General features: G+C 34.7%; 1 long non-coding RNA gene and 1 other non-coding gene across 2 annotated transcripts; both read left to right on the forward strand.

Annotated features, from left to right (window-relative positions):
* The first annotated feature begins 2338 nt into the window (after positions 1 to 2338).
* Positions 2339 to 3834, forward strand: LOC105803852 (uncharacterized). The gene is made up of 3 exons (XR_001136644.2): positions 2339 to 2515; positions 2958 to 3037; positions 3183 to 3834. It is a non-coding gene; the product is annotated as an uncharacterized LOC105803852 (long non-coding RNA).
* LOC128035147 (U6 spliceosomal RNA) lies at positions 2370 to 2472 on the forward strand. Its single transcript, XR_008191549.1, has one exon. It is a non-coding gene; the product is annotated as a U6 spliceosomal RNA (small nuclear RNA).
* Positions 3835 to 13922: the final 10088 nt, after the last annotated feature.

Here is a 13922-nt window from a genome sequence, read left to right on the forward strand (position 1 = left end):
TCTGGCCACCAGAATTTCTTCTCTTAGCTAACATATATATCTTTTCTAAACAAAATCATAAAAAAAAAAGTAGATTGCTTGAACCTGGTGACATCACCATTCACCAACTTGTTGACCCAAATGTGAATACCAGCCTATTATATGACAAAATGTTTGTCACAATTGCCGGGTGAAGCAACTCAGTTCAATTGTCAAAATAATCAAAATGATGATCAGTTTGATTAATGGTTAAAATGTTATCAACTAAAAGGCTTAATCCACTTGGAAACGAATGTAGTTGAGTTGGTTTTTCAACTAATCTCCAACAATAATGTTGTAGCAAATAATTTTTGGTATATCATCAAAACTTGCCATCCTATTTAGTATCCCCTTTGGTTATTAAATTTGGATTTCATTAGCTAAGTCAATTCATCGACATATAATAATTTTACAATGGCTCTGAAGCAAGTCCTTACAAATACTAAAGGAACAAGAACTTGTCCAACAAAAGCTGGCTCTTACCTCAAAAGGATTAAAAAGTGAAGTTTAAAAGGAGACATTGGATGCTTACAAGGAAAACTAGTGGGGTTTCTATTTCTCTAATTTTTAATCGACAACTTTTCATAGTGAGATTGCAGAAAAATCCAAAAGCCTACTCTATAAACAAAATGTGTATGGATTATGAAACTGTACAATGATATATCAATATTTCTCCTAACTTGTACAATGACAGATTAATGTAAGAAAAGATAATACCCTTGTGAGAAATATCAGTATTTAGGAGATTACGAAACTGATTAAACATAATCTGGGTATTTAACTTCATCATGTACTTGTTCTTAGTGGTGAAAATTTTGGAACTATATGATATTTGAAGTTTGCATCAGAAAAAGGGTTGAAAAATTTGCAGTTCCAATAAATAATAAACAAATGAAACTTCTATTTTATCTTATTACCGAGATTTTAATACAAGTCAGATGTGTAGCTTTTCAATGACAAAAACAAAAAAAAATAACAGTACCTAGAAAGACATATAAGTTAAAGAGAGAATCAAATTTTGAAATGAAACCAGACGGACATACTTCATAGATTACACAAAATGACATCCCCCTAATCTAACAGGCTCAATGTTCCATGTTTGATTCAATACAGAGATCTTTTTTTGTCGAAAAGTTGTCAGTTTACAAACACAAGGTTAGGGTTAGATAGCCATGACCTATGTGTCTCCATGTTTTATATATAACGAGGAAGATGAAGGATTGTTAATCTGAAAGAGCAATCAGAAGTCGGTGAGTAACATCTTGTACTAGCAGCAAGCAAGTTTGAACTTCTCAAGGAATCTTTTAACCATAATATTGAACGTGATCAAAGAAGACAAATTAGAAATGAAAACAAAATATGTATGAATTTCAAAGGAATTAGCCTGGGAAAAAATAATATACAGGAAAATAGTTTCAAGGACTCTGCTGCTTAGATGATTCTTTTTCTTTCTTTTTTTTTTCCTTGAATGATGATAATTTGTCAGTTAGTGAGGCATGCATGGAGGCTGAAATTTTCAAAGTTATAATACACAAAACCAGCTTTGGGATTAGAAGAAAATGACAAATGAGATGAAGAATAATGAAGTGGTCAGATAAGATTCAAAAATCAGAATTCAAAAGCAATGTGATGGTGGGAAAATGGAAGGGGTACGGGTCCTTATGTCTATTATGGTATGGGGTTCTTACAATACGGAATTAGGTGTCGAATATGTCCCCAAAAACTGAAGTTTCCAACCATATTTGGGCAAAGGAGTCGACACCAATCATATACAACTAACCGAAAACAAATTAGTTATAGTTAGTTGAACACTTGAAATAAAACCATATACCCTAATCCTTTAAACATTTAAAAATATTACATAATTTGCTTTAGTAGTTGCAGCTACACACCACATGGAAAACCACTACCCAACTAAATTCATACAAAGTAATATACTTAGAATTTTGTATGATTATTTCCATCGAATCAAAGAAGCTGCCTTTGGGAGTTCATTTGTCAATTAATTAGTTGACTTTAAGCTTTCTAAACTAATCCTACCACTGGTTTTGATGTTTATCTATTGCTACACCAACCTAATTCGATAGTGATATCAGAAAATATTTTATATTTATTAGATTTTCTTTTTCGAATTGATAGATGTTTTGTTCTTGCACTTGCTTTTTGGGCTAGCGTTTAAGACCCCAAAGATTTTCCGTAACAGGCCGGCCTATCAATACCTGATATTGGAATTTAGTCGAAGGGCATCGGCCCATTCAGGAAGACCGTGGTTGAAAATTGGCAAACACCCATATTGTCTGTATATTGTAATGTTTAGCAGTTTAAGTACCAGAACCTAGTATCTTGAGGTTGTCCCTTCGGGGACATCCGATAAAATTGGAACGATACAGAGAAGATTAGCATGGCCCCTGCGCAAGGATGACACGCACAAATCGAGAAATGGTCCAAATATTTTTTTGCTTTCCCCTGTGATTCATCCTTCATCGAAGCCAAAAGAGTAAACTTCAACTTCAATGGCTTCCCCTTCCTGGTTTTAGCCCTTTTTTAAGCTTTATTTTAGTTTATGGCTTCGCTTAATGTTCCATTGCAGCTTTTTGCTGAGTTTTGTTAGAATTTTGTAAGAGCAACCGAATTTGCTTCAGTTTTCTTACCAAAAGAAAAAACCCAACCCAATAATACTTTTTTTAATGTTTTTAATTGTGTAACTTTCTTTAGTTTTTGCAAGAATATTTATCAGAATTGCATACATTTTGCTTATATTCTTCATGTTTTTATCATCATTTTTATTTTTTGGGGTGCCCTTGCGAAGAAATTGTTGCCCCTGATGCCTGAATGCTGGCAATTATTTGTGAATAAAACTCTGGGTTTCATGCATTTGTATTGTAGCTTTATGATCATGATTTATTAAAACCACAATAATTCTTGCTTTCTAAATGCAGAAAAATTCTGTTTTAAAGCTCAGTTACTCAAGACTGGAAAGTACATGACTTTACGCTGCAATAGATAAAAAAAGAGAGAGGTGATTTTGGCTATCACCCTTGTTATAATTACTTAGGAATTGCATGTCATTTGGGTAAAAAGGCTGGAATAATAGCTATTGCCGACTCTCTGTCCCCTGCATAAAACTTAATTTTCACCATTTCTTATTTCTTCTGTATGTGCAGGTTTGTATCTCATTCCCCCCAATCTAGAAAAGTTCACTAGTTGTTCTACTTTAATTTCCTTCCATCTTTGTTTTCATGCAACACTTGTAACTAGTGTTCACAATACCTTCCTATATATTTTTCCTTGATTATCTGTATCTGGATGAGTTATGTAATGATTCTTGAAGCCCCTTGATGAACAATTTTGTCTGAAAAAAAATCCAAAATCAAGTTCTCCTTGAAATCCCAGCTAGATGCCATGCCTTAATTTTCAGTGAGCTAATTTAATTAGAAAGGTTAAGAACAAACATCCAAGCTAGCAATAAGCGGGTGAGATGCTGCAATCATTTTTTAAAATATATATTGGCATAAGTAGGTGAGAATATATTGAAGTAAGATAACGGTTGTCATGTAATGTTAGTGTTTTTTCTATGATTTTGAAGACTGTATTAAGCTAGAAATGGTCTTGCTCAACCCCAAGTTTTTTCCCCATCCTTTGTGATGTGAATTGATTTAGGTTGTTTTCATCTCACTATCATTGTACTTAATTTTATTAAGTAACCAGGTTTTTATTGGAGTTCAATGGTTGCTCCGTAGCCTTCTCACCCCAAGAATTGGCAAAGAATCCTTTTTCTAATCAGCCTCATTCCTCAGGCTGCCTGGCATCTTCTTTCCCTAAAATTCTCTACTGTTTTCATGACCCAAGCTGGTTCATTATGGGCAGCTTGGGTAGATGCCAATGTATCAAAGGGTAAAAGCCTCGTGTCATTGCAGCTATCTGCTGGTAGCAGCTGGAACTGGAGAAAGTTATTGAAGCTTAGACTTACTGCAGCTCAGACTTGATCATTTAAATGCGTGGACAGGGCAGAACTACATGTAGAGTTGGGGAAATATGGAATGAGATAAGAGATAGATGAGAGGAAGCTGAATGGAGTAGGATCTTATGGTTCCCCTTTCATATTCCTAAATACTCTTTAATGGGTTGGCTGGAAATCCAAAGCAGATAGCTAACGGAGGGTCGGTTACAAAGGTGGAGCTTGAACACTGATGGTAGAAGCAACTTGTGTTCTGAGAACTTGGAAACAAGGGACCATTTATTTTTGGAGTGTCCTTACTCAAGGAAAATATGGGGATAGCATACTTTACCATTGTGGGATTCAAAGATGTGCAGGTAGTTGGCATCAGGAGCTATCATAGTCTATAGCAAAGCTAAAAGTGAAGGCTCTCATTTCTGTCTTATTGAAGCCAAGATGGAATGCTTTTATCTACTCAATCTGAAGAGAACCAAATATCGAGGAATTTAAAGGGATTCAACAAATTGATCAGGAATTACTTGGCAAAATTTAAGATATAGTTAGAATGAGATTAGTAGGAACAAATATAAAGTTAGAAGATCCTGTAAATTCTAGGTTGTGTTTAGCTTGGGGGGATTAGTCATGAAGGGGTGTCGTATAGTTCTAGTTGTTGATTTGTGGTTTCTGTACTGATGTAACAAATTATTGCTTCTTTGAGTAACAATATCATATTTATCCAAAAAAATATACTTACATATTACTACCAACTCTAAGCCTCACATTCTCAACTACCGAAGGTTATAGTAGCAAATAATTTGTTGCTTTAAGTTTTTAAAATCATGTTCAAACCGTGGACAAATCCTTCTCGGGCAAATACGGAAATGAGTTTTAAGTACACTCATGCGCAATTATATGTGTGAGTTTTTAAGTTTCATCATGTATAAGTTTTAGTTTAGTTTATCGGCTTTAATTTATATTATACTAATTTTTAGTCTGTTTGTGTTGTAGTAATTTAATTTTACTTTATGACTACTTGGATAGTTAATTTAATTTGATACTTATTATTATTCCTACATGAATTTATATTGCATTTTTGTAACACTTGAAAAAGAAACACACACTACCAACTCCTCTGTAATTATATATAGTATTAGTAGCTTAGCACCCCATATGGGTTGAAGCCTGGAAGAATAAGGGGCTTACCCAGAATTGTGACTCTATCCTACCCCTAGGTGCATAGCTGAGGCCTAAATCTTAAACCAGTTTAATAAATTCTACTGGAGCCAAGCCCAAACCCAAAAGTGGGGTCCATGGACTGTGAGTCATCTGGTTGGTGGTTTAATCCTTCTTGGATTGGCATCCAATGGGGATGCTTTTCTGTACAGCCATTTTGTAGGCGGGTTCGACCCCCAAAGTTGTTTTGTCTGAAATTAAAAGCACTCATATCATATCAGCCTCTGGTCTGTTACTTTTGAATTGAATCTGTAATTTAGGGTTTTTTACAGAAATAGGCTAAAAAATAATAATAATATTGAAATAAGTTGTTAGATAGATTATTTACAAAAATGATATGTTTTTTGTAATGGCACCTATCTCAGATGTGCCAATGAATATTTTATAATAAAACTTTTTTGAATAAAATATTATTTTTTTTTATTTTTTTAAAAATATTTAAATATAAATACGGGTCAAAATACGGTCAACGGGTCAAAATACGAGAGGAAATTGGGTTTTCAGGTGGCACCTGTCAAATAAGCGCCACTAATTGTGCCTCATAGGGAGGCGCCAATGGCCTGCCAGCACCGGCCGCTGCACCGCTGCAAAAGCAGCATGGTGTTGTCTCTTCAACACCAATTTTGGCCGCTATAAGTAAATGGTCCCCAAGCCAGCCCCTTGCATGAACGGTAGAGAGAAAAAAAAGAGAGAAAGGAGAAGAAGAGAAGAAGAAGAAAGAAAAAAAAAAGAAAAGAAAAGGTAATGTGATTTTTTTGATATTGTGATTTTTTTGTTATTAATTATTAATTATAAATTATTTATGTTTAGTGTTTATAGTTTTGGATTAGTATTTTGTATGAATATTGTAATTTTTTTGTTTTTAATAATTATTTTATAATTAATTTGTTAGTAATTTAGGATTAGGGTAAACTACACCCATGGTCACTTTTGTTTACCTTAGGTTTCGTTTTAGTCACTTATGTTTGAAATGTTACGTTTTAGCCATTTACGTTATCATGTTGTAACATTTTAGTCACTGAGCCATTAATCGTCGTTAATGGTTTAACGGTAAGCTGACGTGGCACATTAAATCATCATTTAAAAAAAAATTAGGTTAAATTATACAATTGATCCCCATATTTTTTTCGTTTTAAGTAATTTAATTTTTTTTATTTTATGTTCTTTAAACTTTCCTCTTTTTTTCCATTCTCTTTTGTTTCTCCCTCTGTTTTCATATCTTTCGCATTTCTTTTAACATATTAGGAAGTCGAATTGGCAGTGAAAAAAGAAGTAGGAAGTCGACTATCATCATTTGCCTATAACCAAAACCTTATAACCAAAACCCATAAACCCATACCATGCTTCTTTCTTCACTACCAATTCGACTTCCTGGTATGTTAAAATAAATAAAGAAGGTAGGAAAACAGAGGGAGAAGCAGAAGAGAATGGAAAATAAAGAAAATAAAGAATGAAAGTTAAAAGAACATAAAAGAATTAAATTGCTCAAAACGAAAAATTATGGGGACCAATTGTATAATTTAACCTAAAATTTTTGTTTTAAATGATAATTTAACGTGCCACGTCAGCTTACCATTACACCATTAACGACAATTAACGGCTCAGTGACTAAAATGTTACAACACAATAACGTAAGTGACTAAAACGTAACATTTCAAACATAAGTGACTGAAATGTAACCTAAGGTAAACAAAAGTGACCATGTGTGTAGTTTACCCTTTAGGATTATGTTATAAATTTTTGTGTTTGTAATTATTTTAAAATTAATTTATTAGTAATTTAGGATTAAGTTATAAATTGTTGTGTTTAGTTTAGTATTTGGTGAGTTTAACATATAAGTTTATAAAAAATTAAAAATTATTTTATTAAAAGTTTAATTATAATTGACTTTTTAATCATATAGTTGTTGTTAACTCATTTAATTTTTATATAATATGAACATAGTTGCTGTTAAGTCATTTAATTTTTTATATCAACTTGGGGTTTTTACCCCAATATATTAAAGAAAAATTAAATACCGAAATAGGTTGTCAGATAGATTAATTACCAAAATGGTATGTTTTTTTTGTAATCGTGCCTATCTGATTGGCGCGAATCAATTTAAAAAAAAATTAATAGCGCCTATCTGACAGACGCGAATAAATTTTTATACTGAAAAATATATTTTTTTAATCCCGCCTATCTAACAGGCGCAAATCAATTTTTTATATTAAAAATATTTTTTGTTTAAATAAATATTGATTTTTTATTTATATTAAAAATATTTAAATATATATATACAAGTAAAAATAGGGTCAATGGGTAAAAAACGGTCGCTACTCGGATAGGATTAAGTTATAAATTGTTGTATTTAGTTTAGTATTTGGTGAGTTTAACATATAAGTTTTAAAAAATTAAAATCATTTCATTAAAATTTTAATTATAATGACTCTTTTAATCATATAGTGATGTTAACTCATTTAAATTTTATATAATGTAATTTTTATATAATGTATTTTTATATGATTTTTATTTATTTAACAGCTTTTATTGATTTTTGAAACAAATTAAATGAATTCTTTTTTAATTGCGATTTGCAGAAATGGGTTCTTTGATTAATAATAATAATCACATATCAAGTACTATTAATGAGATGGTAATAAAATTTTTATTTCATACTCATGTTATTTGTTGAATTAAATTATATTGTATTAACTATTTTGCTAATTTAATAATGTCAGGGTCCGTACCGCGTATTGAGGGGTCGTGTTAATAGTGTAGGGTTTCTGCCAGAAGAACGCCTAATACCATACGTAGAGTTAGCCGGGTTCGGATTAGCGGCATTGATCCGGACTTTTGATCTGCGATACGACTTGATTTCCGCTTTAGTCGAGCGATAGCGTCCAGAGACCCACACATTTCATTTGTTGTGCGAAGAGTGTACCGTCACTCTAGAGGATGTTGTAGTATAGCTCGGACTTCCTATAGACGAGAATGCGGTCATGGGCGTAAGTTCAATCTCTAGGCCGGCTACCCTTTGCTATTAATTACTTAGACATTCGCCAAGTGAGGGGAAATTTACCATTTTGAAATTTTCATGGCTAAAGGCCAATTTTGAGCATTTGCCGAGTACTGCCAATGAATGGGAGGTGATGTAGGCCGTTCGAGCTAACATTATGCACCTTATAGGGGGTGTACTCATGCCGGATGCAAACGACAGTAAGATCCACTTGATGTACTTACCCCTATTATCCAATTTGCATAACACTCGTTCATACAGTTGGGGGTCCGCAGTTTTAGCCATGCTGTATTGCGAACTTTTTCGGACGACAGATCCTTCTGCGATGGAATAGGCGAATGCCTCATACTGTTGCAGTCATGGGCACTTTACCGGATGCCATTCTTGGCATCCATTAGTCACCAATCATATATATTTCCACTCGTTAATAGGTGATAAATTTTTACTCGTTATAATAATTAGTTGACTTTTTTTTTAGATTATATTATTCTAACAATTTGTTTTCATAGATAAAGTACTAATCCGGGTATCGGGGGGTCATACACGGTTCCGATATACCTTCTAATGATTGAGAATCATGCTGGAGAGAGGGTAAGTTTTTCCAATATAAACTTAAGTTTATTATTTTATCTCACTCGACCCGCGTTAATATAACAATGTTATTAACTGTGCAGTTCATTTGGATGCCGTATTCTGTTCCAGAAATTATAGCAGTTATCCCCTTATCTGCCCACGTCCACTCAAACCTATGGTGCATTAGCGCACCCGTTATCAATTTTCACGTAGTGGAGTGGTATCATGGCAATCGAGTACTCCGGCAATTCGGTTGTATACGGTATTTCCCGACACTGCCAGTACAATTGGGGGAGATCCATGAGATGAGCAAGAGGGGGAGGAATGGAGATAATTGGGGAGAAGTGCATGAAGAATATATTACGATGTGAAACAATCGTTTGAGGAGGGTACCTCAGATGGATCGTGCTTTGGATCTACAGTCCTCGTTAGAGTACATACAGTTGTACTGTGAGATAGGGAAACCATTTCTGTTTGATGGGCGGTCGATAGTAGTCCCTCTGCATACAACACGAATTAGACAACCTCTTCCAGATCCGCATCATGCACTAGACCCAGAGCCGGAGCCAGAGCTAGAGCTGGAGCCGGAGGCAGAGATGGAACTACATTCTAGGGATAATTCTTATCATCCAAATTTAGGGGGCGATGACTATTTCACGAGCTCGTATCCACCGGCATACTCCACTCCTCCCGGCTCAAATTCATCGACGGCATTTGAGACATATGATTTTTCTTCTATGTTTCTCACACCCCTACATACGGATGAGGAGAACGTTGATCACCGTAATCGTCTGCAACATGAACGTCGAGCTCCACAAAAATATACCCCTAGAACCACACCATCAAACCATCAATTTTAGGGGGTTTTGTAATATAAACAACTTCATATTTATGTAATGAATTTTGTTGGCATTTTATTTATCAATTTAAATTTTTTCTTTTAATTTTATTTATCAATTTAATTTATGTTGCCTTTGCAATTTAAATAGTCAACTATGTATTTATATAATGATTTTTTTGCCTTTTTTGTAAATAAAGTTTTATGTTTTTTTATTTTTATTTTTCAATTTTAAATTAGATTAACTGCAACAAATTGTAAACAAATTTGTGATTCAATCCGCTCAACATGTAATGAACTGCATATCAATTTCTACCCGATTGAGATGATTGTCCAACATGGTAGTTTCAGAGCGGACATTTACTCTGATTATGACCGGTTAATCTACATACGCCACACAGCTTCCCGTCGGATTGTTCCCTAATGTCCATTTCGTTATGAATTCTGGATGATTGCGGACGACCTTTCAGGTTCCTACGCAACCTTTTGTCTGGGACAAGCTCGAAGGTCGTCGGAGGTACCTCCCAAGTAGATGGGTCAGAAAGCACGGGGAACTCGTTTTCCCATACATGCAACCTGCGTTCGATGGTGTACACTTCATCGATAAATTATTTTACATTGAGCCCATTAGAAGATGCCGTGTTTTTAATAACACAGCGTTGATCCCCTCCACCAAGTTTGTGGTCATTTGACCATAACGAAAGCCCTCGTCAAAACTTTAAGCCCATTGCCACGGCTCCATGGTACCCAACCACTGCCAGAAAGATGTGTTTGTTTGGCCCTCCATGTCACTCTCAAGTTGAGCCATTCTTTGGCGAAAAATGTATGGCTCTAGCTCGTGCGCTGCATATGTATTAAGAAAATATAAGTTACAGTATTGCTCTAAAACATTAAAATTATATTGAAAAGATAAGGTAATTCTTTACCCATTCTCACAACTTGTCTCTTCCAGTCTTCATTTTTATAATCTTGCTAGAAGTTAGCCGCGATGTACTGGATGCAGTAAACAGATCTCCATGGTACACCGAAACGCCTAATGGTTGAAATTAATCTTTTCCATCTATCGGAGATGATGCAAATATTATCGTTGCTAATAACATACCTCCGCAGGTTGGTAATGAAGAACTCCCACGATTCCATGTTCTCCTTATCGACGATGGAAAATGCTATCGGGATCACGTTCCTGTTGCCGTATTAAGCAACCACAAGAAGTAGGATCTGTGTGTATTTTCCATATAGCCAGGTTCCATCTACTTGCACAAATGATTTGCAGTGGAGAAATGCGCGTACACATTGATAAAACGTCCAAAACATCCGATGGAAAATTCTTTTTCTCGATTGTAGTTGGTTATCCGGCCCGTAATAAGGTCGTGTCTGTAACTCAATGACAGTCCCCGGCACGTGTTCCCTCATAGCGGCTATCCATCCCTGTAACTCATTGTACGATGCATCGAAATCTCCGTACAATTACTCCATTGCCATCTGTTTAGCTATCCATGCCTTACGGTATGATACTCGATACTGGAATCGTACTTGTATTTCGACAATCAGCACCGAAACTTTAATGGTTGGCAAGTCTTTCACCATTGGCATGATGCATGTACAGATAGTTTTGGAGTCAAGTTTTCGACGATATTCTGTCATACATGTTGAAGTGCATGTGTGAGGCCTAACAAATTTTCGTATCTCCCACATCTGTGACTTTTGGATAAATGCAGCTCGTATCTGCCAATTGCAGCCTTCTGCCGACCTCTAACACTCTCCAATATATAATGTTGGTTTAGACACGATGACTTTGTAATCTACTAATATATTCATGCTATACCGCTTAATGGAAAATATGCATTCTTTCTTACTTTCAAATCTCTGACCCACGAACAACTCCTTTGGATCAGAATATACAACCATTCGATGAGCAGGTAGTATTTCAGGGTACTCCGAAAACTCGACTGCCCGTGCCGCATTAGGGCCTATCTGAGACATATGTGCCTCAAGATTATTGTGTATCACAATATGACGAATCTGGTTTCCGACTGAAGAAGCGTTAACATTTCCATCCTCATTTACGCCTTCATCGTCAATATCATCCGGGACCTCGTCCACGTCGGGATTACTCTCACTATCAACTTCGTGATCAACAGAATCACTACTATAGTATACATCATCACCAACCACATCAGTCTAGGGTACAACATTAAGATCAATATCGATCCCGTGTATAGTTGATTGACTATCAATATACGATACCGGAACCACCATACACGACACTTGAACTCCATCTTCTTCACCTAATGGAGTGGGATCTTCAGTTGCCTCCACACCGGCTAACTCAACAGATAACTGAATCGGTGCATTTTGGTTGCTCCGAGTCCCACAATAAAGAGCGACCATTGTCTCCACGTCTTCATCGTCTACAAGTTCCATTTCGGTAAGTTTTATTGGATCTGTCGAAACTGGAAACTTGTAGAAAACTTTTGATATCCTTCTCCCACAACGTCTATAAATTTTTCACTAATTTTTTCCTTCATATCATCAAACGAGATATTTCTATTAAATCTCATTGTTACTTGTTTGCGACATTCAAATATACACCCCACGATTGTTGTCAAAATTTCTCTATCGAAATAAACGCATACAAAAAACTGATTCTCCATCTTCAATACTAGATCTGTTAAAAAAATTTCAAAATTCCTAAAACAGTTTTGAAATGCAAAAGAATTACATAAAATTTCTAATGCAAAATTTTTCATTCAGAAGCTAACAAAATTAATAACCTAACAAAATAACTTTCAAATAATAAAATTACTAACAAGACTCTACGTTCTATTTAAAAGAAATAAACCAAAATACCTTATTCTTCTTCTTGTTTTCCTTTCTTTTTTTCTTCTCCCTATCTTCTTATTTCCGTTCCTCTGCTAAAAATTATGTATGTATTTCGGGGGTATATATAGGGAAAAAATAAGACCATTGGCGCCTCTCAACATGGCACAACTAGTGGCGCCTGTCAGAAAGGCACCACCATTGGCGCCTCTAAGATAGGCGCCACTACTTTGTATTATACCAGGTCATATACTGACCCGCGAAAAAAATTAATAATATTTTATTAAAAAATTTAATATAAAATATTTATTGGCGCCTATTAGATAGGCGCCATTAAAAAAATTATTATAAAATATTCATTAGCGCTTCTGAGATAGGCTCAATTACAAAAAAACATACAATTTTCCTAAATAATCTATTGACAACCTATTTCAATATTAAATTTTTTTAAACCTATTTCTGTAAAAAAAAACCCTGTAATTTATATTACCCCAAACAAGACAAGAAAGCCATTCTGGAGGTACTTGGTGACTCGTTGAATTGTGTAGTGGAAAGTTTTTGTGCCTATCCAGAAGCCAAATGAAGTGATATAATACTGATCATTGAAACAATCCTCAGAAAAGAAAAAAAAAAGAAAAAGAATGGGTCAGGTCAGGGCTCTGGATTCAGGACCACCCTCCCTCTCCATCTGCTAAGAAAGCAACTTTTATCAGACATTTAATGTAAGGTTAAAAAAAGAAAATAGGACAAAACAAAATGAAAGGCAACCTCATTTAAGAATCATCATAGATTCTAATGGTATTTCTCTCAGACAATTGGAGGGTCGATTTTAAACCCTTTCTTTTTCATGTTCTAAGATTATATATATTACCCATCTGTTTACATGGGTTCAGATTCAGTTGAATGCTCTTACATCAACCAAACAAAACACAGTTAATGCTTACTGTTTCCCAGATGCATGGTTAAAGTTTTTCACAGGTTGCTTCCACTACATTAAATAAACCAAACTCCTTACTGGATCCTGTTAAAATTTTGGTTCTTAACATTTCTCTTTCTCTCAAATGACAGGAAAAAAGATGGAAATACAGCTGAAAGTGACAGTGCTTGGTATACATCTGTTGTTGGCAGTGAAAACGTTTTGAAACCGATAGGGTTTTTGTATTTGCAGCTTTTTAGATAATGATTTAGCAGGTGTGATATCATATCAAAAGAAACCCATTTCCACTCTCCCACAAAAAGACTAGACAAATTGTTAGATTGAATTTTCACCCATGAAATTATACATACCTTTGATAAAAATAGGAAGTGATGGTTGCATTGCAACAGAACAACCTGGTCTTTAAATAAAACCATATGTAGAGTGTAGAGATGTTGGTTTTTTTATATTGTTTTTCTCAAAGGAAAAGCAACATATTAGGTAAAGAGTACTTGTTGCTTTGCAAATCATTTGTTTTGTATTTTAAGGAACCAACCTTTGAATTATCAGGTAAACAAATGCAGCAGCA

The sequence above is a fragment of the Gossypium raimondii genome, chromosome 11 (genome assembly GCF_025698545.1).
Source record: "Gossypium raimondii isolate GPD5lz chromosome 11, ASM2569854v1, whole genome shotgun sequence".
Classification (NCBI taxonomy): Eukaryota; Viridiplantae; Streptophyta; class Magnoliopsida; order Malvales; family Malvaceae; genus Gossypium; species Gossypium raimondii.